This window comes from Pantherophis guttatus, chromosome 7, assembly GCF_059756535.1.
Source record: "Pantherophis guttatus breed Tessera chromosome 7, ASM5975653v1, whole genome shotgun sequence".
NCBI classification, from domain to species: Eukaryota; Metazoa; Chordata; class Lepidosauria; order Squamata; family Colubridae; genus Pantherophis; species Pantherophis guttatus.
The window spans coordinates 53,159,883-53,182,438 of record NC_142069.1 but is presented as its reverse complement, the minus strand read 5'-3'; the positions used below and the strand labels follow the sequence as shown (position 1 = coordinate 53,182,438).

General features: G+C 41.9%; 1 long non-coding RNA gene across 2 annotated transcripts in view; it reads right to left on the bottom strand.

Annotated features, from left to right (window-relative positions):
• LOC132711336 (uncharacterized) overlaps positions 1–20,968 on the bottom strand; it is a 112,693-nt gene extending 91,725 nt beyond the window's left edge. For both annotated transcript variants that reach the window (XR_009622160.2, XR_015728751.1), the window contains exon 1: positions 18,865–20,968. This is a non-coding gene — a long non-coding RNA (uncharacterized LOC132711336). The remainder of the gene's footprint in view (positions 1–18,864) is intronic.
• Positions 20,969–22,556: the final 1,588 nt, after the last annotated feature.

The window sequence follows — 22,556 nt, the reverse complement described above, 5'->3', positions numbered from 1 at the left end:
CTTTACCTATGCATTTACTTAGTCCATTATTTGAGTTATTGACTAAAGGGAAAAAAGCCAGGAGATTTAATTAACATCTTGAGTATTCAGTTTGTGGATTGGATCCCTCATAGAAATTGTCAGTTTGTTAATATTTCCTACTAGTAAGCTACCCACAGGAGTATTGGCTGCTTTAAAACAGCAAAAAGTATATTGTATTGAATGGCTTTATTTGTCTCATTACCATCTAAAATGTTTTAATAAATATTATTATTTCTATCTCAAAATCTGACTTTCACTTTTATCTTCAGAATAATTCATCTCTTCAGTGTGCTCTAACTATGTAATCTTATACTAATTGTCTGCGGCTATATTAGCTTTCCACACTTTTTCTCAACAACCTTTTAATCTGATCTCTGACTCTCAGTATGTTTCTCAGGCTGAAAAAAAGAAATTGTTTATTGTTCTTCCCACCCGGGGTTTAGCAGGTAATAAAATTAGAGCCTGTCTAAATGAGAAGACTCAGATAATTTGAACTGATCAACTTGAAGTGATTTCTGTTAAAAATATTTTGTTGATGTACATCTATAATGATAGTGTGTGGAATTAAATGTGGTTGAATGCATTTTTGATATATTTGGCTGGCCAGCAAAAATTGACTGGGCTTGAACTTGAAACTGTGGAGAGCCGGGCAGTGGTTATGGGCCCAATATCACTTTTTGTGATTATGACTGCTGCCTGTGTTTTCCGCGGTTTTGGGGATAAGCTAGTTCATTGAAATAATTTGAATGACTGATTTGCATGGAGGACGTATTATACAAAAGGTCTGATTGCAGTACAGATGTGAATGGGTGTGTATGTAGTCATCTATTGGATTGCATGAAATGTAATTTTGTGTATAAGCATTTTTTTCCCCTTTCTCTTCCTGTCTCCATAGGAGGAGGGAGGCTTGTCCGTTTTTTTAAAAAAAAATTTCCTTTCTCTCACCTGCTCCTTTTTTCCTGGGAGGTGAGAGACACAAGAGGGGGGGCTATGGGTCTTTGTTCCTTTAACCATTTTTTTTTCTCTCAGAGAACCAGCCAGAAAAAGGTGGGGTAAAGGGTGATATCTGATACCTGCCTTTGCAGTTTCAGAGCATTGACTCAAAGTACCTCATTTAGATTGTTTGATTTATTTTTGAAGCTGTTTTTCTTACTCCTTTATGTTTTTATGGCTGCGTGCATTTTGCATACTTAACAGATGGCACGTTTGTTCTTTGTTTGTCTGTTGTTTATTTGTTTGTTTGTTTGTCAGCAGCATAAGCTGCTGCCTTTTTAGGAATTATCACAGAGATGAGTTAGAAATTACAATATGTAGACAGAGAGATAAAATACATAGGACATTTAATTAATGACAGAAGATAACACCTGAAGAGATGAGGAAATTTTTAGGATTGACTGGATATTGTAGGCTGTGAATAGATAATTGTGCTATTTTGAATAAAGACTGGTATGCAAAGAACCCAGTGTTACAGGGAATGTAAGAGAGAGTTAGTGAAGGAAAGCAGAAAGTTGACTTTTGGAAGTATCAGATATTGGTGCTGAGAAGGGGTTGAATTGATTAAGAGAAGACATTTAGGTAAGTTGGTTTGCACAGACTTGAGCTGGCTTGGAAGTCAGAATGGCAATGGGAGAAAGGATTTGAATCTTTAGTGTTATAAGGAGATTTGTTTATTGGAAGGTTATAGATGTTGTGGGTGGCAGAGACAGAGATTTCCATCAAAATAAAACCCTGGTACAGCTGCGGCAGTACCTGGGGACCATCAACTGGGCACGCCCGTTCTTGGCCCTCACCACTGCGCAGCTGACCCCTCTGTTTAATGCACTACCTGGGAAGCCCTGCTTTCCACATGTGATCAATTGCAATTTGCACTCGCTGATTGGCCAGGAGAGGTGTCATGCCACCTGCCCCCAGATCAGAGATTGTCACTTTTAAAAACCATTCCTTTTGTTTGGAACTCCCCGTTGGCATCTGGCCCCATACTGAATGCTGCCACTGTGTTTGCGGATGGCGGTAAAAAATATGGAGCCTGTGTATGGCAACATAATGGAAAATGGCAAAAAAAGATTACTCTCCCTCAAACATCAGCACAACATGCTGAACTAGCCTTGAACTATTTTTGCCTTCCACACGTTTTCAAAATCTCCTTTCAACCTTATCCTAGACAGCCTCTATGTCACTCAAATTGTTAAAACTATCTATGCCTCCTATCTTTCCCCCTCTCTCGACCCGCCATTGCTCTCGTTGTTCCTCACTTTGCAACAATTAATACATTCACGAAGACACCCTTTCTATGTGGCTCACATAAGGAGCCATCAGCCCTTCCCTGGGCCCCTCCAGGAAGGGAATGATGCTGCTGACGCTGCGGCATCCTCTGCCACCTCTGGCACACTTCTTCTCCACTCTTCTTTTACTGTTTCTGCTCTCACACCATGGGACAGCCATGCTTAATTTCATCAAAATAAAAAAGCATTAGCGAAACAATTTGGTCTCACAGCAGCCAAAGTGACTGCCATCATACAACAATGTCCTACCTGTAGTCAACAAGCTCATTCTATCCCTATGGGTGTAAACCCTAGAGGTCTCAAAGCTTGTGAAATTTGGCAAATGGATGTAACTCAGTATCCATCCTTTGCCCCATGGAAATATTTGCATGTTTCCTTGGATACTTATTCAGGATTTATTAATGGCATTCCCAAAAAGGGGGGAAGCAACCAAACATGTAATAAATCATTGTATTCGGACTTCTGCATTGATGGGACGCCCAATTGAACTTAAAACTGACAATGGACCTGCGTACACCAGTACTGCCTTTGCAGACTTTTGTAACAAGTGGTCCATCACACACAAATTTGGCTTATAAATTGAAAGAGGAAAAATGCCTCGGCCTCCCAGCCATGCAAAACAAACTCAATCTTTGCTTATATACTTTGAACTTCCTTAACCTGACTGGACAGCCTCCCACATCGGCTGCGACCCGTCATTTTTCTGCTTCTCCATCAGCTACCCTAAAACCGAAGGTCTATTTCCGCCAACTACCTGATCCTGCATGGAGAGGGCCCGCTGACCTTATTACCTGGGGCCGTGGATATGCTGCTGTCCAGGATCATCGGCTTTGTAGGACCTGGTCCCCTGAGCACAGCGGAAGATTCATCAGGAGGAAACTACCTTCACATTGTACATATACATTTTATTAGCCTTAATATAACACTTTCTTACACATACTGATGTTAGTAGAAGTTTAGGAGTGCGTAATTGTTTTTCTAATTTTGCTAGTAATTTTGTTTCACACGTATAAGTGACTATGATTTGTTTATGGCCTTGGACATTGTTAGCTTTGGGACTCTCAAGTGACCATGTAAGGAATATCAAATCCCCACATACATACACTTCAAGTCAAGTATGCTCCCGCCACAAACGCATTGTCTATGCACAAGGTCCTTACTTTCTACCTAAATCTACTCCACCACCTAATGTTTCCCATATTGACATTTCCAGCTGAGGGGGGAGTGGATAAGGACAATGGGCCTCTGCAACAATTGCATAAAGGAGATTATATATCACGGATTCTGGAATTAAGTCACGATCTTGCATCTATTGCCCCTACATCTCATGATCCTTCATGTCAGCAGCCTCTATATTCAATCATAATGGGACAGTAATAAAAGACATTCAAATAGCTGCTAATCGGACAAACTCCACTACTCCTATTTCTCAAACCACACCCACCACTGACACTGGGTGGCTCATTAAAAACTCAGATATCCAGAGGCATCTTGCCCAATCTCGGGTGGCAATGAACTATCGGGATCTTCATTTATTATTTATTCATTTATTATTTAACTGGACAGTTAAAGGGTCTGGAGGCCGTGCGGGTCTGGATGGGGAGGAACAGGCTCAGACTCAACCCGTCCAAGACCGAGTGGCTGTGGCTGCCGGCGTCCCGATATAGTCAGCAGGTGCCATCGCTGACTATTGGGGGTGAATCTTTGCCCCCCACAGAGAGGGCTCGCAATCTGGGTGTCCTCCTGGACGCACGGCTGTCTTTAGAAGAGCATATGACGGCTGTGGCCAGGGGGGCCTTTTATCAGGTTCGCCTGATCCGCCAGTTGCAGCCCTTTCTGGACCGGGACGCCTTGCGCACGGTCACTCATGCCCTTGTCACCTCCCGGCTGGACTATTGTAATGCTCTCTACATGGGGCTCCCCTTGAAGAGCACTCGGAGGCTCCAACTGGTCCAGAATGCGGCCGCGCGGGTGGTTATGGGCGCAACTCGTTGTGCCCGCGTGACACCCCTCCTGCGCGAGCTGCACTGGCTCCCAGTGGTCTTCCGGGTGCGATTCAAGGTGTTGGTTACCACCTTTAAAGCGCTCCATGGCATAGGACCCGGGTACCTTCGAGACCGTCTTCTGCCACCAATAGCCTCCCACCGACCAGTCCGCTCCCACAGAGAGGGTCTCCTCAGGGTGCCATCAGCCAAGTTATGTCGGCTGGCGACACCCAGGGGGAGGGCCTTTTCTGTGGGAGCCCCAGCCCTGTGGAATGAACTGCCCCCGGAAATACGCAAGATCTCCGACCTCCGAGTGTTTCGTTGCGCACTGAAGACCCTGTTGTTCCGCCAGGCAGGGCTATCAACTTAATAATTTTAATTGGGGTATTTTAAATGTTTGGGGTTTTAAATCGGCCAAATCTATGTAATTATTTTAATTTTTAATTATTGTTGTGTGTTGTGTTTTTAAATTGGCTGTACACCGCCCTGAGTCCTTCGGGAGAAGGGCGGTATAGAAATAAAATTATTTATTTATTTATTTATTTACATATGTTCAACGAGACTATCAAGGTGCTGAAGCTGATGAACAAAGAACTGGCTGAAATCGGGGAGGTGGTCTTACAAAACCGATATGCCTTAGATATTATGCTAGTAGCTAAAGGAGGCGATTGTGCCCTCATGCACTCACATTGTTGTACCTATGTATCTGATTATCAGTATAATATCACTCACACCATAGAACATATGGAAAACTTGATCAAAAACAATCCCTTATCATCCAATGGATCTGGTGCCATTGACATCTGGGCTGCTCTTTGGTCATGGCTCTTGGTTGAAATCAATTATGCCAACTATTGTATCTATAATTGTACTGCTTGTTTTGCTTTGTTGCTGTATCCAATGTCTCCCCTCCCTTCTGCAAATGTGCAAAGGTTTTATTCCCTCCAATAGGAAGGACGTCCTGATAAGTGAAACCAAAGCCCTTCTGGAACTGGAGGAACAAATCAGGTGTGGTCAGAGAAGGTGCTCGGGACTTGCAAGATAGGGCTTCCAAGATAACTCAGAGGTTACAAACTCCTGACATGTGGTTTTCTTGGGTGCCTGAAACCGGATGGATTTACAATTTGTGTGAGCGATTTGTGGAAATGTATAACTGGAATACAACTCAGAAACATGATGGCCTACCTCGCTTGACATCTCCTGGCCACTTTTCCACTAACTTTGTTCACCGTAATAAAAGGATGGGTGAGCTAAAAACATTTGCAGAAACCAGATGGCTGAAGAACATATTATCTACTGTACTCATGATCATTGCTTTGCTTATTTCTGTATGTTGTAGTATCCAATGTATTCCTGCTTTGTTTGCTATGATGACAAACATATTTGCCAAACGTAAAGAGAACATCATAATAACAACATAGCTGAACCTGTTGCAAAAAAAACAAAAACAGAGGAGATGTGGGAATCAGGTGGCCATAGTACATGTATAGACCAGTCTAGCTGGTTGGACATGTGTATGGAACTTAGCACTGAACTATGAAAAGCGGGTTCAGCTGGATACTCTCTGAAGGGCCCTATTCGTTCTCTCTTTGTTCAGAACATAGACTGTATTTGCAAAGGCAGAGACATCTCCTTGTGCTACATTCCTGAGGGCTGAGGTAATCTCTGATAACGGGGAGACGGGCCTCTCTGCTGGCAGAAGGCAGAAGCTGGGAGAATTGAGTTTCGTTTTTCCTTAACTTTTGCTTTCCTAGAATTCACGTGATTTACTGTAAATTGTAGAATGTGAAACCTATATGGATGCTTTCCTTTTTTCATGTATGTAATATGAGACGTGTAGCCATAATAACGCCTTCTGATGACGCTGTATTTTGATAACTAATAAAAGAGATGGCAGGCTTTTGTTCTCTGCTCCATCATCCCGAAAAACACTTGCCCTGTGTTATCTCTAATCTGAACCTCTCATGAGGAGCCCACCAGGATGATTGCAACAAGTATGGAGCTATGTAAGCCAGCTAAAACGCCTATGGCACAGGATTTTCAACATGGAGAAATCCAAAGTCCTGGATTTAGTAAGGAGATCTATCAATTCCTAATAGGAAGTCTATCATATATCAGCAATTGGTCGAGACCTGATATGTCATATAGCGTAAACCAATTAGCAAGATATAATGGAGAGCCAACAGATCGGCATTGGCAGGCCGCAAAGTGGATATTGAGATATTTAAAGATGACAATGCATTATGCATTATATTTAGAATCTAGCCGTGATCTAATACTGAGCGCATATGCTGATGCCAGTTTCGCTACTGATTTGACCACCAGAAAGTCTACATCAGGTATTGCTATAATGTTAGGTAACTGTCTAATCGGATGGAAATCAATACGGCAGAAACATATTAGTCTATCCACTATGGAAGCAGAATTCTCATGTTTGTCACTAGTATGTACTGATCTGATTTATTATAAACAACTAATGATGGACGTCGTCTTGAAGGTAGATTATCCAATCATAATTTATGAAGATAACCAAGCTGCTATAAAAATGGCGACCAATTTAGCGGTTAAGACAAGGTCTAAATATACTGATATTCATTACTAAATGTTCGTCAGAGTATTCAAAGCAACATGGTCCAGCTGGAATATTGTATGTCCAAAAATAATATTGCCGATAATTTCACCAAAGCGCAGGGTGCAATCAAACATAAGATGTGTTGTGAAAGCTATGGCTTGAGAATGTGAACAGGTATATATTAGCCTGTCCAAAGGGGAGAATGTTAGGATATGGTGTAAGCCTAACAGGTTGTCCAGACAATATATGGACAATATATGTGTTCTATGACTTTAACATGAATATGTATTCTATGACTTTAATAAGTACTGCTGAGTCATTGTAATGCTGAGTCATTGTAATGCTGAGTCATTGTAATGCTGAGTCATTGTATCCTGATTGGATAAGCTCTGTTGTAACTGTATTTAAGAAGGGAGCTGAAATGTAGTCATTGATGATATGTTACCATCTTGTGTGGATATGCTACCATGGTGGGTGGATATGCTATCATTGTGGGTGGATATGTTACCATCATGATCTGTTACCAGCGTGAATGTGCTGCTATTTCTTATCTACTGCTGTTTTGTATGGTAAGAAGACTTTTGTATCACTGGACTGATTTGAATGGCTAAGACTTGGATTGTTTAAAGACTATGAGATTGTTTTTCACTACAAAGTAAAAACTTTGATAAACCAGTTTGTATTTATTTTATTCATCACTCTCAGCACCGTTTCCCTGTGCTTTACGCTCTGCTGGTTGGTTAACACAACAATATCCTTAACAGGTGTCCTCTTACTTTTTTTTTTTTTTTGCTGTTATTATAACTGTGATTTCTAGTCTGTCTTTTACAGTTATGTTTTATCATAGGTTGGACTATAGTTTCGTTTTGCATGAAGACCAATGCGAAGAATGAGTTAAGCAGCTCTGCTTTCTCTCTGCTGCCTGTTACTTCCTTGCTGTCTTCTCTCTTTAGTGGACCAAGTGTTTCCTTGATTTTTTTTCTTGTTATTTATATGTTGGAAGAAACTTTTTGTATTATCTTTGACTTTTGTTGCAAGTCTTTGTTCATTCTGAGCCTTTACTTTCCTGACTTTGTCTTTGCAGATTCTGGATATCTGCTGATATTCTGCCTTAGTTATGTGTCTTTCTTTCTATTTTTTGTACTTGCCCTTTTTGCCTTTCAACTAGACTTTGATGATTATAAAAGAGTCCCTTAATGCGACTTAAAACTGGAATAATTCAACCTGGAAAGAATAAAATGGAGCAGGAACTTAATGAATTGATAATGTGTTTGGAAATAAAGGAAATGATTATAAATTTGCACGGAAAATCAAATTCTGAGGAGGCAAAGACAGAGCTAGAATGCACTGAAGATGAAAAGGAAATGACTAAGGAGAAACAAGAAAGAGAGATGGATAATGAAGAAGACAAAGACAAAGAGACTGACTATGGAAAATTAAACAATTGTAATATTAAGTATGGACAAAAAGAGAAGAAACAAAAAAGGAAAAGAGGGTGGAACAGGAAAAATATAAAAAACTTAAATGATTACACTGAGATTTACAGTGGAAAGATAAGAAAGAGGGAAAAGAGATGGAAAATAATAAGAAATAAAGGACAAAATAAAAGATTTTATGATTTTAAAATACAAAATAAGCATACTGAGACTAACAATGAAAAGACATAAAAAAGGAAAGAGAAAGGAGAAACAATGGGAAATATAGGGCAGAATAGGAGAGTGCAGAATTTTAAAATACAAAAGAAAGGCAGAAGAAGGAAAAACAAAGGGCAAAGAAGGAAAAGAGGGTGGAAGAGAAGAAGAAAAAATATTAAAAACATAAATGATTACACTGAAATATAAGAAAGAGAGAAAAGGGATGGAAAATAATGGGAAATAAAGGGCAAAGATTTTACAATTTTAAGATACAAAATATTAATAATGAAAAGATATGAAAAAGGAAAAGAAAAGTAGAAACAAAGGGAAAACTATAATAAATGTCACATGCTCAATAATATTGGAGGTTTATAGAATGATAACTTTTAACAATATGAATAAATCAGTTGGGGAAAATGTAATATTTGAAATATTTCAAACTATATATTTGAAACACAATTAAAAAGAGAAAAGACAAATTAAGAATATTTTAAGAACTAATTGGATTGGGTAAAATGAGAAAGGATTAAGATGCGCTTTATAAATATATATTTGAATAAGTGGAAATATATTGTTAAGATATTTTGAGAAATATATTTAATGATTGAAATTGAATGTAAAACTGAATGAAATTGAAATGATAAAAATGATTTAAATGTTATACTTGCAAGAAGCAAAGCAGAAAAAATATATTAAAAGATAAGAGATTAGAAAATTGTTTGAGTAAAGATTTGAAGGAAAAAAGAGAACAAGATGAAATATATGGCTAATAATTAAAAAGATGAGGGATCGAGGTTGCCTGAATTCCACAATGGAAATTGAAAATGAATACAGCAATAGAGAGAGATGAAGGAATTGGAAGGGAGGAGGAAGGAGAGAGAGGGATGGAAGAGTAGGGAGGAAGGAAGGGAAGGCAAAGCAGAGTAGGAGAGAAGGTAAGATGGGGGGAAGAGAGGAAGAGAAGGGAAGGGAAGGGGAAGTAGAGAAGAAAGAAGAAGGTGGGGAAAGAAAGTTGGAAGGAGAAAAGGGAGAGGTTAGGTCTGAGGAGAAAAATTGCTGTATAATAAAAAAAAAGATGAAGTGGAAGAAAGGCAGCTCTGAATAAACAAATATAAATATATTAAGAAAAAGAATGAATTGTTTAAGAATAAAAGAGGATAAATAGTAAAGTTAGAATTTAGGGATAAATGAAGAAGGTGTTTATGTATGTAAGTATAGAAATACTGAGGCATATTCAAAAAAAAAAGGAAAGGGGGGAAGATGATATTAACAAAAATTGTAATTGAGTAAAATATATTTGAATTTGACTAATTGTATATTATAAGAAACGACCAACACTGTTCAAAAAAAAGAAGAAGAAAGATGTAGGTGAAGGTGGGAGAAAAGAAAAAAACCAATAAAATTTGTTTAAAAAAAAAAAAGATTCCTGTGGTTTCAACTCCCTCTATCACTTCTTCTCTGTTTGTAAGAATTAAGTCCAGTATGGTTGTCCCTCTAGTTCCCTCCTCTACCTTTTGGACAACAAAGTTGTCAGCTAGGTTGGTTAGGAACCTATTTGATTTCTCATTTGGTGCAGAATTAGTTTTCCAATTGATATCAGTGTAATTACTATTGTAGTGTGTTTCCTACATATATTTGTTAGTTGGTTGGCAAAAAGTACTATTTTTTCTGCTTGGCGGCCTGTATTATACACCTATGGCAATGTCATTCTTTTTTTCTTTTATATTGACCCATATGCATTCTATGTGGTTTTTGTCTTTGGTTTTGTGCATTTCTGTAGCAATGTAGTGGTCCTTTACATACAGTGCAACTCCATCTCCTCTTTTATGGGGTCTGGTTTTTCTCAACAGTTTGTATCCTTCTATTACTATGTTCCAGTCATGAGGTTCATCCCATCAAGTTTTTGTAATTCCTTCATGTTTTAATAGTTCAGGTTTACCCTGTTTGTTCCCCAAACTTTGTGCATTTGTATATAGGCACTTGAGGTCTTTATGTCTGACTCTGGGTATGCTTCCTATGTCTCCTATTTGGTATTTGCATTTGTCTTCTTTCCCATCCCTCTTTACTTTGTTATTTGATTTGTTTTTAGGGGTTTTTGCTTGGAATTAGGTTCTGGAGATTGGTCACCCTCCCCCCTCAATTTTAGTTTAAAGCCCTCCTGATAAATTGAGCCAGTTGTTTTCCAAAAACATTCTTCCAGTCTTTGTGAGGTGCACCCATCCCTTGCCAAAAGCCCATCATGGAGATAGTGCAGACCATGGTCCAGGAATCCAAAGTTTTTTTGGTAACACCAACCCTTTAGCCAGTGGTTCACTTCCAGAATCCTTTGTTCTCTTACCAGATGTTGACCTTTCATTGACAGTATTGATGAAAAAATTACTTGTGCACCTAAATCCTTAACTTTTTTGCCTAGCTGCTCATAATCACTTAATATTGTTTTCAAGTTCTTTTTTGTGTCATTCATCCCTACATGTAATGGTAGAAAAGGATGGTAATCTGGGGTTTTATTATATTGATTAGGTTCTCAGCCATATCTTTGATTTTTGCTCCAGGGAGACAACATACCTCCATAGTTTGTATGTCTGGCCTGCAGATGGCTGGTTCTGTTCCTTTGAGAATAGAATATCTTATCACCAACATTCACCTTCCTTATTTAGAGGGTGCAGTCTGGGGTGCTTTTCTGTTTATCTCAGGTGAGTTTGTTGATGCGGCTTTTTAAGGGATATTTGATGATGTCTCTTTTCTAAGCGTCTGAATGTTTTCTTTGAGGGGAAGGTTGTGGGTATTTTCAACTAGGGGGAGAAATCAGTTGCTTAGTTTTAATGAGGCTATTTCTGATTGACTTAGATTGGGCATTAGGGTTTTCTTTTTTAGATATGTTCTGCTTCTTTCTTTGATTATTGTGTTTCCTTCTATGTGTGACATACCTCCATTTGTCTTCCTCCAAGGGTTTATCAGGAGGGTCAAATCCTCTGGGAGTTATTTGTTCATTATTTGGTTCAATTTGGGCATAGCTTTCTTGCATAGATTGGAGTTTGGCTAGAGCTGCCTCTAGTTCCCTTACTTTTTCCTCTAGTAGTTCACATAGTTTACATTTAATACATGTATAATTTGGGTGTTCTTTGGGCATAAGCACATACATGGAACATATATTGTATACCACAATAGTATCAGTCACCTATCCCATGAGTTTGTTTCTTTTTGCTGATTCTTTTAGGGGTAAAAAGTTTTGCATCTTTCTTTTTTTTTTCCCCTATCCTTTTTTCTGCCTTTTTGTGTTGGTTTATCTACCTTGTTATTTATTTAACTTCCTTGCTATTATGTTAGTTTTATTTATCCTTTTCCCCCCTATATTTTTAAAAAGTTTTTGAACTCCAGTTCCTCTCTATCTTATTATTTAAGATTTGCCTTATTTGATTTATTTTTATTAACGCTATTCTTCTTTGATTTCTAATTTTCTACTCTTGTCCTTATTATTTGCCTATTTATCTTGCATTTTCTGTCCTTTATTTATTTTTATTCTCTGCCAAGTTCTACCCTTCCTGCCTATTGGAACCTCAGGCTTAATTTGTTGCCTTCACTTCTGTTGTTCATTGCTCCAGCCTCTTGTTGTTTTCTCTGCCAAGTCCCTTCTGTCTCTTGGTGTTTGAGTCTTTTCAGCCTCATCCCTGCTCTGGTCAGCTCTCTCACCCTGCTGGTCAGCTTTCCAGTCAGCTGAACTCTGCTGTCTGGTCTGGTCTGCTCAGCCCGCCACTCAGCTCCACTGTCTCTTTCCCCATTGCTTTCTGCACTGCTGTCAGGCTCTAGCTCACTGTGCTGCCTGTGCTGCTGCTGGCTCTCCTCCCTGCTGAGCTGCTGCTGCTTTTTGCTCTGCAGCCACATGGTTCCCATTTGCTTGTCTGTCATGCTGGGATGCTGCTTCCACCAGCAAACAGGACCACCTGGATGGTCCAAAGCAAGCTCATCTCTCCTCTCTTCTCTTCCCTCCCTCCCTGCTCTGCTCTCTCACTGGCTCAATTGTCCACAGTAGTGGGTGTCAAACTCAAGACCTGTTGGCCAGATCTGGCCTATGGGATGCTATGATCTGGCCCATGGGGCTGGCCTGGAAATATCAAAGGACTGGCCTGCGGTTCCTCTGCTGGCTGAAACTGGGCCATTGGGGGGGCCATGTGAGCTCCTTGCTCTGGTCTGTTATTGGCTGGCAGAGTGCCGCAGGGGGCTATGGAGGCCAAAAATGGGCCACGGGGGGACTGGATGAGGCTCCTCTGTGGCCCGTTTTTTTGCCAGCAGAGTGCTGCAGGAGACCGTCCCTGCCAAAATGGGGCATGGGAGGACTGCACAAGGACCCCCCCTCCATGCCCCATTTTGGCCAACAGGTCTTGAGAAAGAAAGAAAGAAAGAAAGAAAGAAAGAAAGAAAGAAAGAAAGGAAGGAAGGAAGGAAGGAAGGAAGGAAGGAAGGAAGGAAGGAAGGAAGGAAGGAAGGAAGGAAAGGTGTTCAGTTCTTAATATTTGAATGTATCTTCTTAATAAACATACTAGAAATAATGTATTAGAATATTTCCTTTCTCTCTCCCTCCCTCCCTCCCTCCCTTTCTAAAAGTTATTTGGGGCCACATGCAATTCTTCCTTCCTTCCTTCCTCCCTCCCTCCCCTCTCATTCCCATCTCCTTCCATCTATCTCATTTCCAGCTCCTTCCTTCCTTCCTTCCTTCCTCCCGTTTTCCCTCATTCCTAGCTCCTTCCTTCCTTCCATCCTTCCATCTCATTCCCAGCTCCCTCCCTCTCTCCCTCCCTTCCTCTCTCTCTTTCCTTCCTTCCTTCCTCCCCTCCCTTCCCCTCCCCTCTCATTCCCTATTGCAGTATAATGTACTGTTGGAAGTTATGATTCACTCTTCTCCTAGGAAAAGGAAAAGAAATTTAAAAAATATTAAAAAGGGCAGGAAAATTCTCCTAAAAGAAAATAGAAGCAGAAACTCAGGCAGAGATTCAGCCCCCACCTTTGTCAATGGGTCGTTAAGAAGCTGAAGCAACTATTTTCCACAACAAAGGAAGGACAAAATTACAGAGACCTGCAACATCCAAACAGGCATGGGACACAGAAAAAAGCCTACAAAAATTAGCTAAGACCCCACCTCTCCTAGAAACCAAGAGCCTTGGTAGTACAGGGGTTTAAGGCACCCTGTTATTAAGCTTATTAAGACCAGCTGCCTGCAATTACTGCAGGGTTCGAATCTCGCCAAGGCTCAAGGTTGACTCAGCCTTCCATCCTTTCTAAGGTAGGTGAAATGAGGACCCAGTTTGTGGGGGCAATAAGCTGACTTTGTATAAATATACAAAAGGATGAAGGCTATTGCTGAGCACATTGTAAGCCGCCCTGAGTCTTCGGAGAAGGGCGGCATATAAATCAAATTAAAAAAAAAAAATTAAATAGATGGCAAAACTATAAACTTGTGAAGGGCAGTGGTGGCAGGGAGGGCGAAGCCAGTGCCCCCCCTCCCCACCACAGCTGCAATGATGGCAGATTTGGGAGCTGCTGGCAGGCGGGGAGGAGGCCCCGTGGCCCGGGAAGCTTTGCAGCCATGGAAAAAGCTACTGCCCTCGCAGCCATGTTCTTCACACATGCGCATCCCATTGGACTTGCAAGGCAATGGGATGCATGTGTGTGAATAACATGGCGGCAGCGAACATGGTGGCCGGGGCGAGCGAGCGGCGACCAGGGGACTGGTTCGGGGGCATGGCCAGCCAGCCATTACTATCGGTTCTATGAAGATGACAAATTTTTATTACCGGTTCTCCCGAACTGGTGCGAACTGGGAGCAACCCACCACTGGTGCTATTGCTATCATTCTTGATATGTATCTTCAGCAGAGACCATGGATAGAGAGCTAAACTGTATGAATAAATAAATAGAAAAGTGAGCTTTTACTTTCCATCTAACATTTTCTCATTAGTTATAATTGTTTGAGAGTCATGTTCATGAACTAAGTTTGGCATGTCTGATCCTTTTATAAACCGAAGTTTCATTTTAGTGAAGTTCAGGTAACACAAAGGGGAGTTTGCAATAGTGGCAAATATCTGTAGCTCGGGTGTAGGATGAGAGTGGAGGTTTGTTCTCCGTTCTTGTGGGTTGGTTTCTGAATGTTTCATTATCAGGCTAGATAACATCTTCAGTGGAATTTAGGTAATGTCAGTGTTGGTGTTCTGCTTATAAAGTCTTTGTATAGTCACTAGGTCTTGTGATGGTAGCATTGTGTCAGGTGAGGGTCTAGTGAGGGGTCAGGTATGGGTCCCTATCAGGTGAAAGTCTTGTGCTGGGTCTTGTGAGGGATCAGATGTGGATCATGTCAGGTGAGGGTCTTGTGATGGGTCTTGTGATGGGGAGGTCACATCAGGTGAGGATCATTGGGAGGTGACGTGCTGGTTGTGTGGGGATTGTGGGATGGTTGAAGATTGGTGCTGACACTGTTTGGTTGTGTGATTTATTTGAATTTTTTGGGGTTCGTAGGCTGGTTAAGGTTGATATGTCTGTTGATGGAATTGTTTATAGAGTGCCAAGCTTCAATAAACTCACATGTATGGTGGGTGATAGCATGGCCAATGATTCTTATATTGCACCAATCAAGTTGGTGCTGTTCTATGTCAGTGTGGGTAAAGATTTAATTAATTCCTATCAAAATATGTAGGTTGTTGCTGAAAAAAATTATTGTCAGAGACCCAGTTACCAATTTCACTTTACTACTTGATTTCAATTTGTATTTATTTAATTTTATTTTTAGTCTGCCCTGTAGAAAACGTTCTTTCCAGGTGGCTCCCAGAATTAAGGTAGCATTTAATTAATTATACTATTCCACCATCAGTCTAAAAACAACAGCAGTTAAAATCTCCAATATATTACCGTGTTTCTCAGAAAGTAAGAGCCTGTCTTATATTTTTTTGAACCCTGAAATAAGCGCTTGGCCTTATTGCCATGCGCTCAAAAGCCCAATTGGGCTTATTATCAGGGGATGTCTTATTTTGGGAAAAACAGTATATTTCCAAAGAAACTAGACTTAAGAACAAAAAGGTTTCAGAATCCATTTTAAATAGAAATATGAATATCCCTATAACAAAGATATTTTCATGAACCACTCCTGAGAAGCCTTTGTCTCTGCTTGTTCATATTGGTATTCCAAGAAGCAGGTGTTTTAAAACCAATTTTAAGGGCCATAAAATCTCATATAAATCCAAGTAATTGTTCGAAAGATATTTGGAGGGGCAAATCTAGATGTAAAAGAAGAGGTGATGCTTTGATCACATGATTGTGGCTGCCAGCTTTACTTTTTATGCATCCCCTCTGCAGCCATCTGTGAATTTTTCTATTTTTGTTAATTTCTGATTCATTTATACCAATATGAATAAACCATGCTTAAACCAAAATTAGTGCATGTCAAAAGAATTCAAATTAGTAGTTTGTATTAGCCAAATTTTAAAAGGAATCATTTAATGTTGGATTTGAAAAATAACAGCAGAAAATCTACATTCTAGTCCTATTAAATTTTGAATCACAATGTCAGCATTTAATTTTGTAACTTTAAATATAAATTGGACATTACTGAAAATAATGTTTTGTTTTTTTATTTGTCAAGCATGTATACGATAACAGATATAAATATAAACATGATTATGAATACATGAAATGGATACGAATAAATGGGGACATTAGGACAGGGACAGTAGGCATGTTAGTGTGCTTATGCATGCCCCTTACAGACCTCTTAGAAATGGGGTGAGACAGTAGACAGTTTATCTGTAGACAGAGCTATAATTGCACTCAACAGTGAACTAAAGGGCCACCATCAGTGAACTGTTGGACAGCATTACTTGGTCTGTTGTGTGGATGTTTGGGTGGTTTAGGGGTAGGGAATTTGTGGTGGGTGGGGGTGTGTTTGGGGATTATTATGTGTGTTGGACCTGATCTTTGGGTGTTAGGTGAATTTCGTTGAATGAGTATACTGTGTATACACATACAATGACAATAAAGTAGTTATGATTATGATTATCATTTAAGGTTAAACTGTTGTAAGCATCTCTGGTTTAGAAGATAGCACAGCATCTGCACACAGCCATTCAAGGGCACCTTTTGCAGGTATGATAAAAACAGCATCAAAGCATCAATCCCCAAAAGCCCTATCCCTTTTGGACATGCCTATAGCATCAAAAGAGTGAGCCTATGTCACAATGTCTCAATTATTACTACTTTAATCATTTTCCCCTTGTAGACACTGTTGTAACTGTTTTGTAAACCACAATTTATAGATGAACCTGTGATTAAAATAATATAATATGAAGTAACAGCTAAGTCAGTTGCATATAATACATGTGTCAAGACTGAATCACTTTCGAAACTTTTGAAACTCTTTATCGCTAGATATAGACCCCGGGAAGGTGAAAGCAATACTGGAGTGGGAAGCTCTCCAGACTAGAAAACAGCTGCAAAGTTTCTTGGGCTTTGCCAACTTCTATAGATAGTTCATTTCATCATTTGCCCAGATTGCTCCGCGAATCACAGAGCTGCTAAAGACGGGGAGGGGCAGTGAAGCCAGTGAACTGAACTATGCAATGCCAAGTGGCTTTTGAGAAACTCAAACAATTGTTTGTGGCAGAGCAGGGGTGGGTTCTAAAATTTTTACTACCAGTTCTATGGGTGTGGCTTATTTTGTAGGCGTGGCTTGATGGTCATGTGACAATTCTTTAGGATTTAGCAGAGGTACTGGTCTACCAGGCTTTTAACTGCTTGCAGAACTGTACCAGTCTACCCATTTATTTTTGCAGACACTGGTCTACTCATGTATTTTTGCAGGCATCGGTCTACTCATGTATTTTTGCAGGCACCAGTCTACTCATTTATTTTTTGCAGGCACCGGTCTACTCATGTATTTTTGCAGGCACTGGTCTACCCATTTATTTTTGCAGGCACCGGTCTACTCATTTGTTTTTGGAGGCACCGTCATATCATCACCGCTACCAGCTCAGGGGAACTGGGCCAAACCGGGAGGAACCCACCACTGCAGCACAGCCTATCCTTAAACAATCAAACCCAGATGAACCATTCGTCATCCAAGCCAATGCCAGTGATATGGTGCTGGTGGCTGTCCTACTTCAACGGAATGCCAAAGGGAAGCTGCAGCCCTGTGCCTACATGTCCCACAAACTCACCAACATTGAAAGTAGGCAGTGTGGAAAAATGAAGCTTATGCCATTTGATGGGCATTATTGACATGGAGGCAGTTTTTGGAAGGTAGTAAGATCACATTCAAGTAGGGACAGACCAGGAGTAAAATGCTCCCGGTTCGGACCGGATCGCCTGGTAGCAAAAATCCCTGTGCCCCCCACACCCCATGCCCAGCTGAGCCGCACGATCATCAGAGGTTTTTTTTTTTACTTTTAAAAGCATTTTTTCTACAACCTCTTCGGACGAAAAAATGCTTTTAAAAGTAAAAAAAAAACAAACCTCTGATGATTGCACTGCTCATCTGGGATCGTCAGAGGCTTTTAAAAGCATTTTTTAAACAACCTCTTCGGTCGAAGGTTGTAGAAAAAATGCTTTTAAAAGTAAAAAAATAAAGTTGGCCATGCCCACCCAGTCACATTACCCACCACCACCACCAAGCCACGCCCACAGAACCGGTAGTAACAAATTTTACATTTCACCACTGGGACAGAGCACAAGAACTTGGAATCCCTGAGGACACTGAGAAAGCTGTCTCCAAAACAAGTGGACTCGATACTTTAACTGATTCAATTTCACACTTAAGTGCTTGCCAAGGGAAAAAAACTTCTTGGCAGATGTGCTTTCCCAAATGTCCCAGTACAAGAGCACCCAGGAAAAGATAGTCAACTCTATCATCCCCTCCAAACAACTAGTTCAAACCTCTGAAGAGCGGCAATCATGAACCACTCCCCCACAACTCCTTGAATGGTTGATGCATCAATTAAGGGCCCTACAGTAAGATGAGTGGTTCAAAGCTGTCATGGCCCCGTAGGAGCCCGGTCCCAAGGAGGAGGAGGAGATGGAGCTGGGACCAATGGAGGAAGAGGGTACAGTCTCTCTGGCCCAGGAGGAATGACCAGAGTACCAGGACGAGGCAGTCCCAGGTCCCTTGTGCCTCAAAAGGGTCATCAGAGAGGAAAAGAGATGCAGGGTGACTGAGTAACGGTGGAGGAGATGAAAAGGGCAGGCAGTGAACAGAGGAGCATCAGAGCTCCATAGATGAGCAATTGCCTCCCCTGCCCGATCCTTGAGCACGGAGAATGAAGAGGAGGTGGAGTCAGCAAAGGGCGACCCGACTACTTGGGACAAGGCATCCTGCCCCTCTTCACAAGGCTTACCTGGAGAATAGGATTTAAGGAGACGCCAGGGGAAGGGGCTTTTGTCGGGAACAAGTGTGGTACTTGCCAGCAACACTGGCCATGATTCAAGAAGCCTTGCTGTTACCGGTGACTTGCTGCCTTCTTTTGCTTTGTCTTGCTCTGCCTTGCGGAATGGGACTTTTCGGGTCCTACCCTTGGCCGTGCCTGCTTCTCCGCCATGGTTCCGCCTCCAGGCATTCACTGCTAACTTTTCTCCTCAGCTGACATGCCCCTAGCTGTTCGTCCTGGCCAATGGGCCATGGCCCCTTTGTCTCACGTGCTGCAGCGCGGGCCATTTGATGCCACACTGTTCGTCCCGGGACTGTTAGCCACCAGCCAATCAGCTAGCTGCCAATGCTGGCAGCCAGAAGCCACGGTGCGATCAATCACACGGGGGTTGAGGGAGCTGCTGCAGCCAGACAGTCTCGGACGCATGTTAGGAGAAGGAAGGGGAGGGGGTGGAAGCTCCCCTGCACCTGATCATGCCTCCCTGATAATGAATGGGAAGGGAAGAGCATGGGGGGGGGGGCTGTATGTAAGCTGGCTTCATCCAAAGGAATTTTTGTTTTGGGTGGGTATCCTAGCCTTAGAAGGAGAGAGGGAAGGGGAGAGAGGGGGGGGAGAGGGAAGGGAGACAAGAAAGAAAAGGGAGAGAAAGAAAGAAAGAACCTCAACCCTCCCTCACTACATGTAGCTCAAAGTCTTCCAAAGGAACCTCAATTTGCATATCTTGATATCAAGATATATGGACGAAATGGGAATTTTGAAGGTGGGGAGATAAAACAGTCCTACTTTTCAGATGAAGAAAATAATCAAATAAACTAATATTCTGCTCTCTCCCCACCCCACACCTGATCCTGCAGTTGGGCTGCTGCTCCCCCCCACCCCACCCCCACCATCTTAGGTATGGATATACGACATCGGTGAAGGCTGGTCATGACAGTCGTAAGTCAAGGATTGCCATCAAATTGGAAAATAGTACAGGTAGTTCTCAACTTACGACCGTATCATATACTGACTGTTCAAAGTTACAATGCCATTGATGACCATTTTTCACACTTATGACCATTGCAGTATCCCAATGGTCACGTGACTTACAGTTGGATGCGTAGCAACTGACTCGCATTTATGATGATTGCAGCATCCTGGGGTGATGTGATCTCCTTTTGTGACCGTCTGACAAGCAAAGTCATTGAGGGAGCCAGCTTCGCTTAACCATCATCTGACTGACTTAAATAACAATCCACTTAACAGCAGTGGTAAGAAAGCTCGTGAAATGGGTCCAAGCTCACTGAACAGCTGTCTCTCTTAGCAACTGAGATTTGGGGAAGCCAGATTCACTTAGCGATTATGTGACTGACTTAGCGACCGTTCAAGTTACAATGGCACTGGAAAAAGGGATTTAGGACTGTTTTTCACACTTAATGGCCATTGCAGCATCCCCATGTTCAGGTGATCCAAATTCGGATGCTTGGCAACTGACTCTTACTTATGACGGTCTCAGCATCCCAGAGTCACATGATCCCCTTTTGCAACCTGACCAACGAAGTCCGCGGGGAAGCCGGATTCACTTAACGACCATGTGACTTACTTAAGAGCTACAACTACTCGCTTAATAACAGTGGCAAGAAAGATCGTAAAGTGGGTGAAAGCTGTCTCTCTTAGGAACAGAGATTTGAGGCTCAATGGTGGACATGCACTAAGTATGCCCTTCCCCTTCCTTTATGAGTATGTCAATCACCGGTAATCCGGCAGGCCTTTGCTCTCAAATTCTCAATCTGGCCCACAGTGATTGACATCCACTGTTGGAAGATAGATTGAGTAAGATGCGTCAAAACTCACTTTAAGAATGCTCTTGCTTAGCAACCAAAATTTTGGGCTCAATTGTTGTTGTAAGTCGAGGACTATCTCTGCCTTCCTCTGCATGGCAGCCTTGCCTAGTAAACTCTGTCCCTTTTCTGGGAATTTCTCCTCTGTGTTAGAGGCACCAAAATAACCAAGATGATATAAGGCCTCCTGCTGGAGCAGGGGTTGGACTAGATGACCTCTGAGGTCCCTTCCAGCCCTGGATTGCTATGCTGTTCCAAAGCATCCTCTGAAACTATGTCTAGTGCCAGGGTTTGTGGTCCTTCCTTCCTCTTCTTTTTCGCTTCCTCCCTCTCTCCCTCCCTCCCTCCCTCCCTCCCTTCATCCATATCTCATTCACTTTCCCTTCCCTCTTTTTCCCTTCCCTCCCTCCCTCCCTCCTTCCCTCCCTTTTTCTTTCTCCCTTCCCTTCCCTCCCCCTCCCTTCCTCCTTCTTTCTCTCCCTTTTCTTTCTTTCTTTCTTCTTTCTTGCTTTCCTTCTCTCTCTCTCTCTCTTTCTTTCTTTCTCCCTTCCCACCCTCTTTCTTTCTTTCTTTCTCTCCCTTTTTTCTTTCTTTCTTCTCTTCTCTCTCTCTCTTTTTTAAGCTGATAGGTTCCTTCCAGGAGTTTAGTTCAGGGTTCCATCCAAGCACAAACAGGGTGGCCGAATGGACCAATATCTGGGTGGAGCAATATTTATGTTGCTATCTAAATTAACAGCACATGAACTGGGTAGAACTTTTGCCATTTGCAGAAGTGGACTACAACAACTCAGTTCATAGCTGAGGAGAGGCAGGACCAGGATCGGAGTCAGCCAGGTGGAAAGAGAGGTATATAGTGCCGCTCCCCCCTACAAGCGCAGCGTCCGTCTCCCCCCCTTTCAACGAGGAAGCTTCCAAGCCGCTCGCTTCAAAGTAGCCAAGCCATTCCCTTGGAAGCAGGAGCCCCTGGGGCTCATGATTGATGGCCTCCGCATGGAGCTTTCAGCTGCCTTTCCCCAGAGCCCCAAGGCCAGTGTGGGATTCAATTTTTTTAACAACCGGTTCTGTGGGTGTGGCTTAGTTGGGGGTGTGGCTTGGTGGTCGTGTGACCGGGTAGGCGTGGCTATCTGGTCATGTGACTGGGTGGACATGGCTAGCTGGTCATGTGACCGGGTGGGCGTGGCTATCTGCATAGGGGCTACTCAGAGGGCTGAAAAAAGTCATTTCTGTCTGGTCCTCGCACTTTTGACCAGTCCTCGCACTTATGACCATCCTCACATTTATGCCCATTGTGGCATTCTTAACAACCATGTCACTCATTTCACAACTGCTTCTTTTCATCATGGTGACAAGATAGAGCAAAAACGTAAAATGTGAGGACAGTCGTAAGTTCGAGGACTGGTCAAAAGTGCGAGGACCAATCAAAAATAACTTTTTCAGCCCTCTGAGTAGGTGAGGACAGTAGACAGGTGAGGACAGTAGACCGGTCTTCGCACTTATGACTGGTCATCATTTATGCCCATTGTAGCATTCTTAACAACCGTGTCACTCATTTCACAACTGCTTCTCTTCACCATGGTGACAAGATAGGGCAAAAACATAAAATGTTAGGACAGTCGTAAGTTCGAGGACTGGTCAAAAGTGCAAGGACCAGTCAAAAATAACTTTTTCAGCCCTCTGAGTAGTCCATATGCATAAAAGAATACAGCAATAGAGAGGGATGAAGGAAGGGAAGGGAAATTAGAGTAGGAGTGAGGGTAAGAGAGGGAGGAAGAGAGGAGGAGAAGGAGAAAGGAAGAGGAAGTAGGGAGGAGAAGAAGAGGGTGGGGGGAAGAGAAAGTAAGA